The following is a 21,135-nucleotide window of genomic DNA, read 5'->3' as shown; positions in this document are numbered from 1 at the left end:
AGCAACAGTAAACCGTAAAATATAATTCTAGATGGCGCCGCGGATGGCCGCCTCTGTGTGGAGCTCTGCAGTTGTTTAACTGTTTAGTTTGTCCTGTTTTTTGTATTTTCTTATACAGGGACTTTCTTCCAGGGATGAACTGCTAAACATTCTGTAGTACACACCACCCAGTCTTCTACTGGTTTTTGATTATTCTGATGTTTTTCTGGACATTGTAGTTAGAGGAGTAGCGGCAATGCTCAAGCTTTCCAAGATGCGCAAGCATTAGTCAAGCTCCGACAGCACGGCTGTGGAACTTCGCTGCCTAGTATTCATCTAGCAAGTCTCCGCTCCCTCCCCAACAAAATGGACTAACTTCTCCTCCTCTCCCGAACACATAAAGAAGTCTGTCCCGATCTAGAAGTGCTCTTTATTAACTGTAAACCCATCTACTTGCCGCGGGAGTTTTCATCGTTCATTCTCGTAAGTTTTTACATTCTTACGCAAGCATGTGTGAGTGCAGAGCTGCAACAGACACAGAGCAACAACACTCAGACTCTCTTAGTATTATTCTTGGGGACTTTAATCAAGCAAACCTCACCCGCAAACTGCCAAAATACAGACAACACATTGCATGCCCCACCAGAGACAACAATATTTGGACCACTGCTACACCACAATAAAAGATGCGTGTCGCTCTGTCCCTAGAGCAGCTTGAGGACTCTATGATCACTGTCTTGTTCATATTCATCCGACTTACTGGCAACTTAAATCTTAAATCTGCCTCGACTGTAGTAAATACTGTAAAGAGATGGAGCAACGAAGCAACGACGGTAATTACAAGTCTGTTTCGAGTGCACTGATTGGAGTGTTTTTGAAGCTGCTGCCACCAATCTGGATGAGCTCATATATTCTGTCCCATCATACATCAGTTTCTGTGAGGATATATTTATTCCTACCATGACTTATTTAACATATAACAACAACAAAACATGGTTCACAGCGAAACTGAGACGGCTTCATCAGGCCAAAGAAGATGGCTACAGGAATGGAGGCAAAAACCTTGTACAATCAGGCCAAAAACACACTGACAAAAGAGATTAGAGTGGCTAAGGCTACACTGAAAAGCTGAAAAACAGTTTTTTAGCCAACAACCCTGATTCAGTGTGGAAAGACATTACAAACTACAAGACACCATCCCCAACTCTGCAGGGAATCAACAACTGGTCGACGACCTGAATGAGTTTTACCTCAGATTTGAAGATCTCAGTCTTACACCTCACACCCACTCTGATGATCTCTCTAAACAACCATCAACACCTCCAGCAAACCCACTCTTCCCCTCCGGCACTTCGGGTCTGTAGTGAATATGTCAGAAGACAAGGAAAGCACAAGGTCCAGTGGTGTTTCACCAGCCTGTCTAAAAAGCTTAAGCTGTCCAGCTGGCTTTCATCTTCTCACAGATCTTTAACAAATCATTGGAGCTGTGTGAAGTCCCTTCCTGCTTGAAAGGCCATCAACCCCGTCCCCCCAAAGAAAAACAAAATTACAAGACCTAATGACTACAGACCTGTTGCAAAACGGTAGAGATGCTTGTGGACTTTAGGAGAACCAAACCCCTCCACCCACCCCACTCTCCCAACTCACCATCGAGAGCAGGACTGTGGCAGCAGTGGAGTCATTCCTGGCCTCTATACCATCTCTCAGGACCTTAACTTGGACAATTACATAGACTCCATTGTGAAAAAGTCCAGCAGGGGTTGTACTTCCCTCGCCAGCTGAGGAAGTTCAACTTGTCACAGGCACTGCTGATGCAGTTCTACTCCGCTGTCACAGAGTCTGTTCTATGCACTTTAATACCTGTCTGGTTTGGCTCAGTTACTAAATCAGACATTGGAAGGCTACAGGGGACTGTTCGGACTGCTGAGAGGATTATTAGTGCTCCCCTGCCCACCCTCCAAGAACTATATACATGCAGAGTGAGAAAAGGGACTCAGAATCTCACTCTGCACATCTCACATCCAAGCCACTTTCTCTTTGAACTTTGCTGTCTGGCAAACCCTACAGTGCACTAAGCACCAGAACAGCCAAGCACAAGAAAAGTTTCTCCCCCCTGCAGGCAATCTACCTCATGAGCAGTTAAATGTTCTCCCCTTTGTGCTATGATAACTATGTGCAATATCACTTATATTTATTTAACAATACCCTACCTCTTCTTCTATTCCATTCTATTTGTATATAGCACACACGTATACAAATTTGTCTATTGTGTTTATATGTACAAAATATATCACCAAAATAAATTCCTTTTGTGTGCAAACATACTTGGCAATAAAGCTCTTTCTGATTCTGATTGTTATAACCTATGAACCTTTTAGAGATAAATAAGGTACAAAGATGTTTCTTTGAGGATACTGCCCCAGTGACCTACAGGTACAATATTTGTACATAATGAGGGTATTGAAAACAAGAGATGAGTGAAAGCCCCTCATAGCATACATTTTGCATTTCACTGTTATCATGTGCTGTTGTCAAGGACAATTAAAATTGTCAAGGACAAAAAAAATATTTAATAAATGGCAAGAGCATGCCTCTCCAGTATTTCCACAAGAGAATAGCAGTAGAAAAGTTTATTTTGGATATTCTGAAAACATGCATACAAGGATGTTTTAATGGACGTGGAACATGTAAATCTCTTTTTTTTGGAATTGAGCCTTTACCAAAATATGGATAATCACAAAAATGATGTGCATGTAAGCATGGTCAATAAGAGAAGCAAGAGAGGGAGCGTTTGGGGAGATGGAAGAATGGAATACAGGAGGTGCCGAATGGTATGCATCTGGCCCCGAGGTGGAGTGAGCAGGGCCTGGTTTGTGCTGATTGTGTGAAATAACATCCCACATCCACATGTATTAGAAAGAGAGAGAGAGGATGGGATGGAAAAGCCAGTCCAGACCAGATCAAAGCTTCCAGAGCCAGCAGGACCAGAGCGCAGACACACAGTCTCAACCATGTCCTTAAGGAGAGCAACTCCATCCCCAATCTTTCTCACTCGCTCTCTAGTTCCTTACTCTCCCTTCTCTCAGCCTCACTCCTGATAGTTTTACTCAAAGCGTGACTATCTCCAGCAAACAGAGCTTCCAATGGATTAGGACAGAGTGAGAGAGGGACAGAATAGAGAGAAAGTGAACGAGAGGTATAGATGTAAAGGGCGCTATGAAATACAGCATGCTGCTGCTGCCCTCTGGTGACTCTTGTTACAGCATCACAGCTGAGCGGCACCTGCATAAATCAATGAGATGGATGACTCAACGTGTCGTTCATTTGATTTGGATAATTCTTTTTTTAATGATTCATCAGTGACTCTAATCATCAGGACTCTTGGGGCCGACAGATTCTCTGATGGGTTCCGAATTGGTTGATTTGGCAGGTGTGACGGGCATCTGGTGCACTAAGAAAATGGCACTGATGTGCAGTAATTAGAAAGCCTGTGATTTCTCCTGCGAGTTCCATCAGCGTTTGTATTCCCTCACTTTATGCTGTTGCCACTAAGGAGGGAGAGAATGACAAGCCTCGGGGAAACTAATCAAGAAACCAGGGAAAGAGACTGAAGGGAAAATCTGGAAGTGTGCGTGTGCGTGTTAACAACTGTCATAACAAAGTTGCACCTGTATGTAAAGGAGATTTGCTGAAAGGAATTTTCTCTAATCAAACGGAATGTGATAATTAATTGGCGAATGAAAATGTTGTGAAACTGCAGTTCATTCCACACCCAGTCCTTCCTTACAAGAGCCTGAGGCTCCTAATTAAAACCTTGTTAAAAAAAGACATTCTGTCTCCTGCCAGCCCATTAGAAAGACCCTGCTGTCTGTCCAAACTCAGATTAAGGTCACATGTACTCCCTTAGTTCACAACAAACTAATTCTGTTTTCAAAAATCTTGATTAGGGTTTCCAGCAGAGTTTAATAAATTAAGATACAGCTGTTGTAGGTGTGCTTGTCAGTAATGAAATGATTGACTCAAGGAAAGACCACAATATCATAATTTTCCTTTAATATTTCCAGCATTGTCTGCATTTGGATTGTTTAGCTCTGCAGTTAATCGTTTTAAAGCTTGACCCGATTTGTGCCTACTGTTTAATCTATATCCCATACTAAGACATATTTAGTGCCCTCAGCTGCTAAGCCATCAGTTCCCCTTCAGAGTTGCTAGACGGATTCTCACTGATTGCATTTAGATGCTCAAGAATATACAATTTATTATCAGACTGTGGTCATATTCTGCTTATGTATGTCATGTAAACCCATTATTGGCATAACCGGACTATGCCCACATTTTGGCTTCTATTACCGGTATTGTGAATAAGACTGTATTAATTAGAACTTTGGTCATGTAAATTCCCTTTTTTTAATATCTTCTGTAACAGAATGTTCATTATGTAGATGTAACAGTAGTTGTAAATGAGCTGTCAAAAAATGTAAACAAATAGGAGTTTCAATTTGTTAAAAAAAATTGTTTAAATATCAGATCTGGTACATAAACCGTGTTAGCATAACATTGACAGTTACCATTTCAACCCAAAAATGTAGCAGACCAAGAGCAACTCAACTGAAGTGTTTGTGGTATTGCATTGTGTTTTTGCCATTACATAGTTTCTGGCATTGACAGAATTTTCATGTCTATATGGACATGAATATCTTGATACAGAATCAGAGTTTCAGTACTGTTAACAAGACCAGTGAATGAAGAAAGAGAAGAGAAAGTGTAAGCTCTACAGGGTTTCTCAGCTTAGATTTAAATCCTTTAACAAGATTTCTCTTATCTGGTTACTGTCTTGGTTATGGAAAAAATTCATTGAATGTGTGTCTATAAGTATGTGTGCTTGTGCATTAGGATTCATAATGCATTACTGTTTTGATACCAGGATGTCTGTGCTGCATACATTCCTCTGATTTAGATGTATAGTTTAATTTATTTATTTTCATTCTCTCGTGCTTTATTTGACTTAATATACTTTAATTATGCTTTACACAAATCGTTACAAATTGTTTTTCATATATATACTGTATATATATATATATATATATATATATATATATATATATATATATATATATATATATATATATATATATATATATATATATATATATGCACAACAGTCATCCTGTTGTGGTCCTTGGCCCCCCTTTATTTGGTAATGCATACTGTAACAATTCAATCCAGATTCTGCTATACTCTGGAGAATCCACTGACCTGGGTTTTCGCAGCTTCTGATAAATCCTCTCTCATATTTGTTATGGCAATTAAATTGCAAAGTGATAGAAGAGAGGGAGGGTGAGAGTGAGTGAGAAAATGAAAGGAAAGACAGAATGGGAAATGAGGTGAATGTCCCCACTGAGTGAATCTCCTTTTTCTCTCCTTTGAGAAAAAAGCCCCAACATCCGTAGGAAAAGATCCTAAGAGGCTTACAGCTGTCATTCAAGTGATATTGAGAGAAAAAGGGAATTAGACACGGAGAGGGGGATGACGAGTTTGAAGACAGTGGGAAAAAAGGGGGGAAGAGGATTTGCGTGGGAGGGAAAGATCTGAGAAGTGGAGCACTCTGCAAGATCTGCGAAACGGCGCCACCCTCAGGGGAAATGCTCCAGGTATAGTTCAGCTAAAATTAAATAGTTTACTCTCATATTGTTTCAAACATACATGGTTTGCCTCTAATGTGTTACACAAAAGAAGGTATTTATCAAAATGTTCACACTTCACTTCTTTTTCATACAATGAGAGCATGGCTTCTGAAGACCTCAAATATAGTTCTTGGATTGTATGGACATTTTTGTGATGATTTAATACTTTTTCTTTTTGGAGCTTCACGGCCCCTGACCATCGTCCACGTTCGCTATATGGAAAAGAGCAGGGGGGTAAAAAACAACTTTGGAATGATATCCTGGTGAGTAACGATATTTTATAGTGTAGTGTTCCTTTAAATTATACCAAGGTTGTTTGTTGTTTGTTGCTTGACTCACTCTCCTCTAATAACCCGGAGCTCCGTAGAACACACACATACTGAGACCCCTATGGTGTGATGTGGAGCAAGACCTTCAATTGACAAAAAAAAAAAAAAAAATCAATCTAGCACATATATTAAATGTAATGAGCGAGAGAGGGCAGATAAACAACTTTCTCATTCATTATAAATGATTATCTTTTTCACTTGCTGGGCCGTTGTTAAGCTAGTATGCCATCATTATACCCCTCTTAAGTCTGTTTGAACCCTATTTTTTCTTTGGGTATGAGGTCATATCTTTGAACAAGGTAGCAGTGCTTTTCTCTTATCTGTCACACATATGGATAAGTATGGATAAGTATATCTCGCACCCTGTCTGGTGTCACATTCAAACTCATGAAGAGCTCTGGGTTCATTATTGAAATTCTAGTGATCTTGAGGTGTGTGTGTGTGTGTGTGTGTGTGTGTGTGTGTGTGTGTGTGTGTGTGTGTGTGTGTGTGTGTGTGTGTGTGTGTTTGTGTGAATAGGGAAAATATTGGATCCATGTCTGGGGAAAAAAAGGATCTGTGTCTTTGTTTGTATCTTGTGTAAACAAGCTGTAGGCCTGTCTATGGTTTAAGCAGCTAACAAATGCTTGTATGGGTGTAAAATTGATTTTAAATGGTAAAAGCATTTGGTATGACAATCGTATCTGTTTCGTGATAATGATGAATAGTAATCCAAAATCAATTAAACTATGTTCTTCCCTCTGGCGATAAGAATATTTAAAGGCTAGAGATAAACTGGCTATTTTACGACTATGACCAGCTGGCTACATTATTTGCCTTTTACTAATTAAATAAATACATGGACATTGCTAAGAAAGAATAGTCCATTAGTATAGCAAATTATTAGCCTAGCAACAAGACAATACTTCCTACAAAATTCACTTAGAGTATATCTGAACAATCTGCGTTTTTCTTTTGTATGGATTAGTTTGATAATATATAGATAGTTTAACACGTCATCTACTCTTTTAAATGTTCTCTCTTGTCTCTTGCCAATTTGTTGTTCTTCCGATAATTTAATTTCATTGCTTTAATTAGGAATGCTAAGGTTCAAGCATCTGGGTGCCTTGTATTAAAATAATATGGTCTATTTTCTTCTACAGGCAGTAGTCATAACAACTGCTTTGAATCACAAGATGGCGACAATGAGTTATTCTAACATGCACTCATCAGTGAAAGAGGTGAAAATAAAGTATTCTGCTCAGTTAGTTTGTATACATAAATATTTGACTGGTCAATGACCCAATTGTCTAATAGTCCACAATTGTTTTCCAGACAGCAATAACTATATTATTTTCTGGAACAACTGGTAATTCATTGTTTGTTTATTAACAACTGATTGTTATTATTTTTATTATATTAATATATATTTTTTGTTATATAATGTTTTTGTTCCACAGGCCAAAGAAAGTAATACATGTTTTAAACGAGATCGAGTAAATATAGCTGTTCCTTCCATTATATATGTGAGACCATGTTTTTTTATATAATTTTATTAATGTATAGTTAAATTCCTGTCAATTTTATTTGACTTACAACACATCAGTATTATGATAGCCTTTAATATTCACTAGAGGGCGACATTTAACCATACGCTCTAGGTTTGTTGTCCAAATGGGTTCAGATTCAGATTTTCAAATTTCAGATCACCTGTTTAGACTAGTTTGTAAACCAAGCTAATAAGAACTGGTACAAGAACTGCATTTCAACCTTCATCTGCAAAACAAAAACTCATGCACACAGGTGCATTTCTTACAGATATTTTACAAATATTTAAAAATAAAATCAGTTGTGTGTATTAGATCAAGCGTGTGTGTGTGTGTGTGTGTGGGCTTTGATAAAGTACATTTCTACTCTACAGTTGTTCTGTCATTTAAAAATATGAAAAATAAGATATAACCATGCTTGTTGATTAAGTGCATAGTAATACCATAGACATGTATCATGGTTTCTATCAGGATATTTTCTAGTGTTTAGTGCACATACCATGCTGCATGAATTTGGTTATAATGAATTCCCATACTACATTACTATACTACAATACATTGTGGCACCACCTTTCTGAATTTCTCTTACACAGACCTAGATACAATTTGATGGAATCCTGAGCAGTAGTTTACATGTAGCATCAGTGCATCTGCCGCGTCACGGTGAGCTCATGATGCAAGATGAAAAGAGGACTGTTTCACTTTGACGTTTTTCCTGACGTCATGCCGATGCAGATCCTCAAGGCAGGAGAAATGTTTCCCCGTAGAGGCGCATTTCCCAATCATGTTGATTAATTAATTAGAGCTGGATGAGAGTACTTAAAGCAGCAGCACGGAATGTAAATTCAGTACAGACAAAGCGTCAGTATGTGAAAACGTGAACATAAGGGATGCTACAGCCACCGGAGGTAGTGCTAAGAATTGCAATCAATCTGCAGTAGCTGTTAAATGTGAGTGTGGCAAGCTGTTTTTACATTTATTGCTTAAAACACATGTCAAACTCTGCTCCTGGAGGGCCACTGTAGCTCTTGCCAGCTCTAAAAAATGTATCTGGTCCAAGTGTATTTAATTACAGTTGGTGCTAAACTCTTATTACTTATTGATTAATTACTAGTATTTGTTAATTTTCTACTAGTCACAATCCCAAAAAGTTACAAGTAAGCGCTAGCAACCATTGGTATGTTTTACGTGTTTAAACCGTATGTTAAAACAACGTCAAAGCAAGCACAAAGCCGGTGTCCCAATTTGCCTACTTATACTATGCTCTAAAAGTATGTACTGGTTTCTTTTTTCTTTTTTTTTTAGAAAAAGTACATACTTTTGTGTGTGTAGCTGAAGAGTAGGCGAGCTTTGGCTTCGTCATATTTGCATCTTTAACGGACTGCTTACGTGAATCCTGTCACTGTTTAAACTGCCCTGTCAATCATCTCGTCACAGTTTAAATTATCCACATTCAATTTCATTCCTATTGTTTCGGAGAGAAATGTAGCTTGTTTATCTGCCAGTCGTTGGTCTTTCATGTGGAGAACTCTCCTAATGTGTTTGCAATTTGCATAATGATACATTTAAAAGTTAATGACCAAATCATTACAAAAGTTTACAATGTTGTTGCAGATTAAATATAATGTGGACATTAATAACATTGAATAAATATATTTTCGTCAGGATAGATACCGATTATTAATCACTCAAACCCCTTTATCTAAACATCTCTACATAACCGTCGTACTCGCGCATCCACCATATTTGTAGTTTTTTAACACTTTTTATTTGTTTGTAGTTCTAATCGAATCCTCGTCCAACACACAATGGGTTGTGGGCAATATTAGCCATTAGAGTGTGCACGGATTCTAACCGGAAAAAATTGATCATTCGGGTATCTTTGGAATACTCATTTCAACACACTACCATTTGGGACACCTATTCTAATTTCTAATTATTTTTGAAATTAGACACAGCGCAAGTCTCTATGTTAAACAGAAACAAAGCATTCTTAGCTGGTTAATGAAACAACTGTGCAAGTAATCATAATTGTTTACTGGTAAAAAAAAATTGCAACATTTTCTTACGACGGTAAATTATTTTGAAAACATACATCATGAAATATAATAATATCTGGTAACAGGTGAATTGTAGCTACAATTAGCATGACAATACTTCGAGTTTACTCAAAACTCACTTTAAAGGAACACTCCACTTTTTTAAAAATTGGCTCATTTTCCAACTCCCCAGTTAAACAGTTGAGTTTTACCGTTTTCAAATCCAATCAGCCGATCTCCGGGTCTGGCGGTAGCACTTTTAGCATAGCTTAGCATAGATCGTTTCATTTTCTGTCGGTCTTAGTACACGATGTAACTACAGAAGAGTCAAGTTTTAAATAGGAAAAATATCAAAACTCTTTGGACATTTTTTTGAAAGGTCTAATCAGGTTCAATGATCTATGCTAAAAGTGCTACCGCCAGACCAGGAGATCGGCTGAATGGATTCAAAAACGGTAAAACTCAACTCCCCTGTTACTCTAGGGGAGTTGGAAAATGAGCCTATTTCCAAAAAAAGTGGAGCGTTCCTTTAAACCACCATCGAGTGTTTGTAATAACTTCTAATTGTGATCTAATGTGGATTTTGGTGATATGATGAGGCAGAAATATGTTGTTTGTTGCAGTTTGTAGCAGATTCTTCTACACCTTCTTTAAATGTCTCATGTAAACATCCTTTATTCTTACTAAAATAGCTTGAATCACATGAAATATTCATATTCACATGTCATATTTGTATGTTTATTATTTCATGTCTTGAAATAACTAAATAATTGAAATATCCCCAAACATTCACAGAGTGGCACACATGCTAAGTCAAAATTTTGAGAGAAAAAAAACGCAATTGACCTATCAGTAAGCCCCGCCCCCCTTAGTTACTGTTGCTATCTCGGACAAACAAACAGAGTTGCTAACGGTCTTACAATGACAGCTGTCAGTGTGAAAACCTTGTCCCAAGATGTTTTTGATAAATTTTGGATATCGAAGGCCCACCTCTCGTAGAGGAGCATTCAAGAGGGACTTAAATATGCCATGAATATTTTTAAATAAATATGGTGGTTAACAAGATTAATTTGAAAGCAAGCATTTACAGATTACAATGCAAGCGGGAGAAGCCTCATGTTGTGGTCGTCACGATCGCAGATGACAACATCCAGGATCAACAATGTTCATGTACCGCAGGGTGAGATTAAATTAATTTAACGTTACATTTAACCAGTTCTCATGACGTGAGAACAGCTATTTAGGTTTGTATGTTAGCATGGGCTCACTAACTTTAATTGTAAGAGTATGACAACCAGAAAATTAATGTTTTTGTCTTCATTGGCATTGGGGTTAAATCCTTAAGAAGGTTACTGCGCCCATATCATTGATATTGTAAATAAAGCAGGCTTCAGTCGTATTGCGCAGATAATTGGTCTGTTCGCGCAAATCTTATCACACTTTTGAAACACGCTGGTGAACACGCGCACAGTACGGTGATTTAAAACATGAATACCCATGCCCATCCTCTCAAGATACCTGTAATCAGTGTTACAATACCCAAGGCACATCGTTTTGCCAGTTTTGTAGCATATTCCAATGTTTCTCTATGGCGCTGAAACCTAAAGATGTCCGAGGTCCGGCCCCCGTGCAACTGATACTCTACTGCCATTGGCTCATCTGCATTCGAGGGGAGGGGCTTACCGATAGGTACATTTCCAATTCTATGGGCTGTAACGGAATAGTAATATAACTAGTATTGTAATGAATTACTGTTGCCAGGAAGTAATAAGAAAAGTAATAATATTACTTTTGAAAAAAATGTAATAATTTTTTTAGTAATAATCTCAAGACTGGTTACTAGTAGAATAAAACGAATAAAAAATGTCTGCTGAAATACATACAATTAAGAGTGAACTGATAACCACAAATACCCATACAATTTAATTTAATTAATTTGCTGTTTGTTTATAGTAAAAACATTTATATTTGTCACTGTTGGTGACATCAGTGTTAGGAGTAATGGTAATCAGATTACTTTTTCCAAGTAACTAGTAATGTATCGTATTACTTTTAAATTTACAACAAAGTATCTGAGTTAGTTTTACAAATAAGTAATGCAAGTTATTTTGTTTACCCATTTGACTGACAGCTCTCCTGTCTAGAGAAATTGAAAGTGCAGAGGCGTTGTGTAAACAGGATGGCCATTGTAGTTCTAAATGTGAGCGTGCATTTACGCATCTCACTTGCACAAAAAACGATTCAGTATTCTTCTAAATTAATAAAAACAGTGAAATGCAAAGTTGCAAACTCAGAATATCCAATTCTATGCAAATTACATGTATAAAAAAACACACAAATATATGTATTTAATCAAATTTTATTAACCAATGTCTTTGCTGCTGACCTTCAATGATCCAATTCAACCATACTAATAAGCAAAAATGACTTTAGATCTACTATTTTTCGTTTTTATTGTTGAAGAGCTAAACTTTCTTGTCTGAGTTGCGCTCTCTACTGTCCTGGTTTGAATTTGCATTTCCAACCTGATGCTTATTCATTTCACTAGTGTAAGTGTGAATAAGTGTGAAAGGGGCAAAGCACAGATGAGAAAAAGTAATGCAAAAGCGATGCAAAAGTTTTTTTTTACTTTAATGCATTACTTTTAAACGTAACTTTCACCAACACTGGTTGGGATCGTGACTAATAGCAAAAGAACAAGTGGACCTAGTATCCAATGAATAGTTACTAGAGAAACTGAAAAGGTACTTTGTCAATATTGGATTACTTTGAACTAATTAGAAACTACCTGTAACCTAATTCGTTTAGGCGATTAAATGGCTTGCCATAGCTTGTGCGTGTGCGTGTGTTAGTGTGTGAGAGAGAGAGAGAGAGAGAGAGAGAGAGAGAGAGAGAGAGAGAGAGAGAGAGAGAGAGAGAGAGAGAGAGAGAGACGGACATCGGGATTCAGGACTCCCAAATCTTGACAGCTGTGCGTGAAGTACGGAATGGATATCTGAGAGGCATATACATCGTCACTGTTCGCGAGTGGGAATAATAATTATTATTATCGTCATTATTAGATCCTTGTGAGAGAAACGTTTGCCCACTTGCTCACACAAGAAGAGGACTCGTTTGTGAGTGAGACAGACTGAGAGCAGATGAGAAGTCGTGCCACCGGATGGTTTTTATTATTTGGTGTCTTTTGATGCACGAACGGACTCTGAAATGGGTCGCCATGACGACAGAGCGCTGAGTTAGCCGCTAATGCGTTATACGCATTTGTTTCTGTTATTGTTTTATTTTATCATTTCCCTACCTCCTTTATAGTGCTAAAATATGTGGTAACCTCGCTGTCAGAAGACACGGGTGTTGTCAGATACAAAGAAAGAAAAAGGAGGAGGAGGTGTTAAGAGGTGTTTGTTCCCCTTTCTTTTTTTTCGTTTATCAATTTTCCACTACGCTCCTTCCTTTTTATGTCTTCTTTCCTTTCTTTCCGTTTTTCTTTTATTGTTTTGGGGACACGGACTGGCGCGAAGAAGGTAAATTGATGTGCGAGAGCATGCGACACATTCATGACGAATTACCTCAGAAAAAAATACCGATGGCATAAACACCGGCTTCAGCACTGAAGTACGAATAATCACCGGGAAAGAACCGGGGACGCATCGACAACAACCCTTTCATCGCGGTAAGCACATTTCTGTTGTCTATTGTTATATTACATTTATGTATATTTGCATGACATTTGCCAGAAACTCGTCTGTATCGGTTTGGCGCACCGCTCACGAATGAGATCTCTAATTAGAAGTGTTGAATAGGTGCGCTTTGGTCAGGCAATACCGACTGTCATGGTCTGTTTATAAGAAATAGAGATTTTATGATTGACTCAGTTGGCCAATATCCGCATATCCTACTATTTTATTCTGGCATGTCTCCTCTGCTTCAAAGAAAAACGACGCGTTCATCAGATCTAGATCAAATGATCTCGACGCGACTCTGTCGCGTGGCCTTTACCGGCCATTTGCGCCTCTAATTGCATCCATCGCTCGTCCCTGTGGCAACGTGGGGATTGATTTATTTTTGCACTTGATAGATAATGGTAATGCGCCTTGAATGATGGCAAACATCCGCAACCCACAGACTTCCCATCGCCTGTTAAATGTTTAATGGCATTTACGTAAGTGTGAGATAGGATGGAGCAAAGACAACCCACCTAACCCAACTGCACACTCACGACGCCCATGCACATAGGTATGGAGGTGTAGAAAACCATGGCTCACATAGAGGGGCACATTTATATGCTGTGGTGGTTGGGCAGTGCTCTGTCAATGGCAGAATTCAGGATAGACAAGGAGTCCTCTGTTCTCCTGAAGGCTGAGGATATGCCCGTTCCTCAGCCCAAGTGCTGGTTTATCTGTCTAATGTCTAATATGACCTGGTGTAGATTGTTTAGTGGTTCTGGCTGCTGTCCTTGTATAATGTAGCAGAGGTGAGTGTTGCTCAAAGCTTTCCGTTCTTTGCTGGAGTTCTGCTGCAGTCCCTCATGTGGATTGAGGAAAAACTAGTAGTTGATTTCAGAGCATGTGTCTATGTGGAGCATTCGGCCTTGAGCCTTCATGTGAGCTACTGTGCGCATCCATCATACTGCCTTACATGAAATAAAAAGACAAAACCCTCTGGTTGGTGACCCACTCAAAAGAGGACAAACAATCTATGGAATTATGGCTGGTAAGAGCAAATATTTAAGGATGGATCCGATCTTTTGATCATTTGCAGAATTTTTGTAACATTCGATCATTCAAAATGCTGTCGATCATTTTGACAGAAAAAAAGAAGCTGATAACTTTCCAGAAAGAAAAAGTTTTAAAGTGTTTCAGGCCAGGAGAGCGTAAGTGATGATTTTGGAGGAAAAATAGTAATTCTATAAGTAATTCAATACAATATTTGTTATCATATTGTACATTTAATTTGCTGATCATTGTGTTTTTTACATCGCAAGAGCAGAATACAAAGGAGCAACAAAAAAGCACTTGGTAAGACTAATGGAACACTTGTTATATTAGTCCCTAAAAATACCATTCCAGTCAGATTGGCAGATAATGATCATTTGTTGCACAACCTCTGCTTTAACTTGGATTTTTAAGGGTCTTACATTGTTTGCTCTATTCATCCCTCCATTTAATCATCTTTATACTGCGCTCAACTGAATGCCCACTTCAAACCTGATTCTGAATGAGTCTTACAATATGTTGATAGATGGATGAAGCACAGCCGGAATGCCCTGAAGTCAGGGCAAATGGTCTTCGCTATTATGAGCGGAACAACATAGAGTGCTAGATACTGTACCCAGGGCTGGAGCATTTGTGATGTAAGAGGGATGGAGAAGTGCTTGTGTTTCAGGCTGGCCCAGGCCTCAGAACAGGTAAATAATGAAGAAAAGTGCAGTGTTAGCTCGATGTAAGCCCCTCCATGTGCCCTTCTGTGCTGCCTGTCGTTAGTGTGTGTATGCCGTCTTGGGAAGCACTCACATGCACTGCAGCCTTATTAAACTTTAAAATTCTCTGAGCACTGGGCAAAGCTAAAAGAGATGTGTTTTAGAGTTGGCCCCTTTAAAAGGGGGTTTGTGAATAAATCAGAAACATCCTTGTTGTCTTGTGTTACTGTCCGGTCCATGATGGACAGTTGTAATTTTGAGAACAGAACGATGGTTCTCGATTCAGCGTATTTTACGTATTCGCTTGTGCAAAAGAGTGATAATTATATTAAGAATTCATGATGATGGTAACAATGTTTCCCTTTTTTTCACTCAAAGGAACATCCAAGGTCAGCACGTTTTTTTTTTTTTTTTGTTCATTCACACATGCACAACAGTATTTGTCAGACAGTATTCTGTGTCCATGCGGAATTTATTCGAAAGCTTTCATCTCCCACAAAAGACCGACCTCTGCCTAGTCTTGTAAACGCAATGTCAGTGAAGTTGTGCTAAAATACAGTTTTTATTCAACATTTATCTCTTCGTCCTAGGACACAGCATTTGAGCATGCAATTGTCCAGATAAGCATTTCTGAATGTTTATGCATCACAAAAAGCGAGCGTTATAAACCATCGGTCTCCTTGAAGTGTCGCACAACCCTTCTTTTACATCTTTTCAAAGCGGCCATGACCTGTGAGTTAGCAACGGTTGATTTTCTGCAGCGATGTCTGATCGCAGTACACGCTTTCTGAACTCCGATGTGTTGTTGTAAAGTTGCGATTGTGTGGCCTGATGTGCTCAGACATCTGTGTGCCATTATCTCTGTCCCAGCATGTGCAGTAAGATTCACTCACTGTAGACAGCAATGCCACAAGCAATGAATCATCGGCTGAACCTGACAGCCTCCCCCCGTCTAGATCTATATTTCAGCCTCCACACATGATATGCGGTGACCGTTGCCCGACAGAGTCCTGCCGTTGTTCTGAGCTGTAAATGCACTAATAAAGCTTCCGTGCTACAGAAATCTCCTCTCATAACATTACCTGGAGCGGAAAGGTGTGTACCTGCGAGAAGGGAGCACCTCGCATACCTTTCAGAAGAGTGCCGAGTCAGGTTTTCCTGCCTTTCCTACGTGACTGATGCAGAGACATTTTGTTAGAGAAGCTCTGGTCTGACTTTATAGCTCTCTCGAATAATCCCTGTCCTTTAGAAGCCTGGAATCCACAGATAGACATGCTAAATGCCACATCGGTGTTCTATCTCGGATAGCAATGAAAAGGCCGGAGTGTCCACTCATCTTGAGTTTTTGCTCAGGTCTGAAAGAACCTGTAATCCGTCAGTAAGATATTTTTTTTTAGGATGGGTGCTGAGCTTTAAAGTTGCCTAGAACATGGCGCTCCCTCACTCTTCAGTGCGCAGCATGAATCTGAAAGGAACTGGGAGATGTAGAAAATGAAGAAAAGGGACAAGAGTATAAAGGAGAAACACACAAGTGAAGTCGGCGGTTCAGCCTGTGGTTTTCGGGGAATAACTGTTTTTTTAGATGACATGTTCAATGAACATTATGGTGGGAAAACAGATTCATGTCACTTGGAAAAAAAGACTGATGCAGTTTCTCCCTGCTGTTCTGAAAACTGTATTTAATTATTCATTTGTTTGGAAACCCAAATCACAGCTGGGGCTACATTGCAGCTTTAGAGGAGTGATGGAGGTTCATTAGTCGTGGAAAAACTCCAAACAAACCCACCAGTGACCGGATCAGACAGACAGACAAACGGTCTGTCTTTTTCCGCCCAGTATTCCTTGATTTAGTCAGAATCCGTTCTGTTAAGCTCTCGGGTTTAGTAAAGCTTCTGTGCACTTTAAGTGTACTGCCTTCTTTCATTATCTTACCCTAATGGCATAAATCCAGCGTTACAAATTAATTACAGAATGTAAAATGTGTCCTATTTCAGGCACAGTAAGTTGCCCGGAAGGTGAGCATCTGGCTTTGTTGCAGTGTGTTTTTAGAGTGGAAACTGCACCAAAAAATGATGTTGCATAGTAGGAGTTTGTCAAGGGTGTATGTTTAATGACTCATCCGCCGGTACAAGAAGACTCAAGTGAACGGTGACACTCTCGAACTGATATTGACATTCTGCAGGTTCATTTCAAGCCAATTATGGACGAGGTGATGATTGTAAAATTGCGTATTGATCTTGGGTTTTAGTGTGGACCCTCCCGCCCTTGAGTGTTAAACATAGTCGAGTGCTGCCCAGTGTAATCACATCAAGAAACCTCCCCAAGATTCCTCTTCACGCTTCCTCTCTTCATTCTGAATGTTGATTGTCTTAGTCTCTCTGCAGCATGATCCGTTTCCCCCTCACCCCTCGTCTTCAATGGTCGAAGACTCCCAGACTGTGTCCACCAAGCTTCGAGAGATTTAAGAGACTACTTTTGAAGTTTGGAATATAGAGCTACATGCAAGACGAACTCTGTTATGAACTCAGGTTTGGTCTCATCCAAAAATGGAACTAAGATCCTCCATTTCTATTTGTGTAGATCCTGTGGAACTTTTAGGATGTAATGGACACCAAAAATGCTAAATATATCCTGTAGCAAGTTCAGTTGTCTTAGTTTCTCTATGTATCGCTATCGACATGAGTACTATGTGCAGCTGTCGCCTTTCTATGAGGATTAAAAGCTTGCAAAAAATTAAGGCCAGTTTTTGTTTTCTAGTTTTGTAATGCTGTTATTTTGTGTCACTCTCAATATGTTGGCAAACAACTCTTGCACTTTTCCGTTTATGCTACAGATGGAGTGAGCGCAAGCTGCTCTGGCAACTTTTTTTTTTTTTTTTTGAGGAAACAGGCAGTAATGACAGGTGCATTGAATGGTGTGCGAAAATATAGTAGCATTTTACTTCCAGATCAGCTTGGAACAACTAGGCCTACTTCTTATCATGCGTGTCATCTCACAGCAGGCAATAATGTCTCCTGTGTTAATGTGAGAATGAAGAATAGTGGCATTACGAACCTGTATTAATAATGAATACTAACTATTGATTATATTCATGGTTGAGTCATTCACACTCAGAATGCATCAATTGATCAGTTAACTGACTGAGAGCTCATCATGAGCTCGAGCATTGGCATTCAAATCCAGCAGAGATTGTATTTATTTAGCATGTGTTCAACTTTGCTGTGCAATATTATTTATGCATTCCCTCAGATTGCATTATATGCTAAAACGATCAGTTTAAACTGATTAAAGAAATTGAATCTACAAAAGAGCTTTCGAACATGCTCTGGTGTTGATGCTGAGGAATTTGAAATTTAACTGCATTACTTCTCGTTTGACCTTTAAGTTGGGCTATGGAACTAATGGCTCCATAAATTTGTATTCAGTAAAGTATTAATGTGCCTTGTAGACTTTGGGTTTATTTTTAACAGGCAGCTAAAATTCCATGTGTAATTGTCTAGTACCTGAACATTGTTCAGTCGTGTGTAATAATCATTAAAATGACCATTGTATAATTCAAGAAAGGTTAAGTGACGAGAGAAAAATTGCTGCACACAGCAATGTTTTATGTCGGTGCATCTAAATGTTGCGGAAATTATAGCCCGCTGTATACAAGTAATGCAGAATGTTTTGTGACAGAAACGACATGAAAAAAAAAAAGATTTCATAACTCTCAAAGCTGGCCAGCACGGCCATCGACGTTTCAGCACCTCTTCCTCGCTGGACAGCGACAGATTTAGAGCAGGCATGTTGATGGGCCAGCTCTCGAAATTAAATGAAGCTGCCTAGTTTCTCTTGCTGCCAAAATTGCATTTGATTGCTGCACAACAAGTCATCGCTTAGAGTACAGCATTCATTTTTTTATGGTCACATTTGAAGTTCATGAACAGCGTGGCTTAAAATCGGAAATATTTCTCTGCGTTAGGTGATATAGTTTTTGGCTCTTCACTTTGACTATAAAGATTAAGTCTAGACAGACTCTTGGCTTTTCAGTCCCTAATATCTTTTGCTAGGAATTATGTCTCTATTTCTTGATTACATGACCAGAATCCGCCTTTTACCAAAGGTGTTTTTTTTTCCTCATCCTTTTCTTCACTCTCTCTCTCTTACAACCCACTATTTTGAAAGGGAAAGACAGAATAGGTAAAGTCCCAAAAGGCTGATAGCATATCACCATGTTAGCAGAGGGATCACCCATGTACTTCAATCACTCTCATAGCTACTGCCATTAAACCAGGCGTACAGCATGGCTGACTGACAGCCCTGTCTCTGAGGGAAACAAATCGGGCCGGGCCAGCCTCCCGACCCCCAATCAATATGCCAGCCCAGCTGGGACCAGTGCCACCAATCACTCTGTCTGGAGAGGGACGGAGACAGACAGGACGCCCGAGAACTTGACTCGTGCTGTGTTTAGTGGTAACTGTGTTGAAAGACAACATGGCTGAGAAAATGTCCAAACATCCCCTGAGGACAGGAGTGTGATGTTAAAGGCAGAAAAGTACACCGTTACAGTTCACTGAGTGATGCTCATGTACAGTGAGTTGAATTTCTCTTCCCTTTACAATGTATCTCTATTGTACACCCATAAACTAAAAGGCTAAGCAACAAAAAAGACATGTTCTATATTGCATGTCAGTGACTGCTGATTTTTTTTTTCCACCTTAAGTTTAAAAACACAATGTTACTGTTAAAGCGCTCATCTCTCTCCCTCTGGCCTGCTACTTGTAGCGAGTGGTGATTTATAAAGCCATGGAGAGGCCGACGTCCCCCTCCAATGGGGAGCGTCAATGCGTAATTACTTTGGAAGATGGATGGGGCCCATCCAGGCTGTCCCAGACCCTGAGTTAAATCACAGCCCCCCCTTTCCTCAGGGTTCACATACACTCACAGGAGCAACGTGCGTGGCTCTGTTTCACCTGTTTCTATTGGTTCTCACCCATACACCTTCTCCTCATGCGCCTTACATCCATCTAACAAGACCAGATGCCAGAGATCAGGTTCATTTCGCCTCTGAGGGTGAAAGAGAGAGAGAGGGAGAGAGAATTGAACGAAATGTGAAGTAGGTGCAGAAGATAGAGCCGATGGAAGTGATGTGTAGACATAATTTTGCACACATTTAGCAATCCCCAGCTGACTGTGACAACCTCAGATGTGCAAAGAGTCAATTTATGATTATAAAGTAGCAACTTCCCTTACAAAAAAAGATACTTCAGAGAATATTATGCCATTGCCATTTGATTAGCACTTTCATATATCATAGTATTTAAGCAGTACTTTCCACCTTAGTGTGCAATGTGGAGGTAAGCTATTTTCTGTGAATGTCCGAGACTTTATTGTAAGACCAGTGGGTATCAAATTGGGGGTATCAAATTGGGTGAACGGAAGTGTAAAACATTATTTTCTTTCCTCGCAACCCTGGATCTAGTTAGAAAACCCCTGCTGTAAGGTACCTCAAATCATTGTAGTGTCCAAAACAAGTAGTGTTACGTTTTCATGGTTTGGCAGATGCTTCAATCCACAGCGACGTGCACATTTTATAAGTATGTTCTCAGATCCTTTAGCATAACAGCGCAATATTCTACCAGTTTAGCTCCAGGAACATCATACAAAAAACACCATTGTATGTTTTGTAATCATCAACTCTCTAACTGCACAAACTTTTCAATTTTTAAATCTGCATAATAAGCACTGAATTCATTCATACAGAAGTGCACACAGATGCAAGCATGTGCCACTGGGGAATCTGGTCTTTTTAGCCAAAGCTCTGTCTTCTGAACTCCTCGGGTAGGGCCAGTTAGCTTGGCTAGCAGTGAAGGTTTAATCCCTCCCTCAGAAGGCTGTGGGTGCCTCTAAACAGAAGAGAGTGGCCTCGGGAGACTGCAGCCTGGCTCTCCCCTCCCGTCTCACTTGCTTTCATGTGTCGGTTAACTCGCTGAGGTGGGAGGATCGGCGAGGGGTGCTGGCGAGAGCTGGAGCTGCTTTTTAAGCCGTGGATGTGTGTGGGGTCTGCTGGGGAATTTGGCATGACTGTCTGCATGTAGTTTGGCAGGCCTATACTGTACAGGGGCTGGATTTAATGATGCCAGAGAGAGAATTTGATACAAAAGACAGAAAAAGAGGAAA

The 21,135-nt window shown here is 39.6% G+C and overlaps 1 protein-coding gene across 6 annotated transcripts in view; it reads left to right on the top strand.

Moving 5' to 3' along the window:
• nlgn2b (neuroligin 2b) overlaps nt 1-21,135 on the top strand; it is a 184,869-nt gene that overhangs the window by 92,625 nt on the left and 71,109 nt on the right. Inside the window, exon 1 of one of the 6 annotated variants that reach the window (XM_079599439.1) lies at nt 12,823-13,227. The exons of the other annotated variants lie outside the window; for them this stretch is intronic. The gene's annotated coding sequence lies outside the window, so the exon portion shown is untranslated. Of the gene's footprint in view, nt 1-12,822; nt 13,228-21,135 lie in introns of those variants that run through there. 6 annotated transcript variants of the gene reach the window in all.

The sequence above is a fragment of the Phoxinus phoxinus genome (genome assembly GCF_949152265.1).
Source record: "Phoxinus phoxinus genome assembly, chromosome: 23".
In the NCBI taxonomy this organism is placed as follows: Eukaryota; Metazoa; Chordata; class Actinopteri; order Cypriniformes; family Leuciscidae; genus Phoxinus; species Phoxinus phoxinus.
The sequence above is the reverse complement of the archived record's forward strand: the minus strand, read 5'-3'. Positions and strand labels throughout refer to the sequence as shown.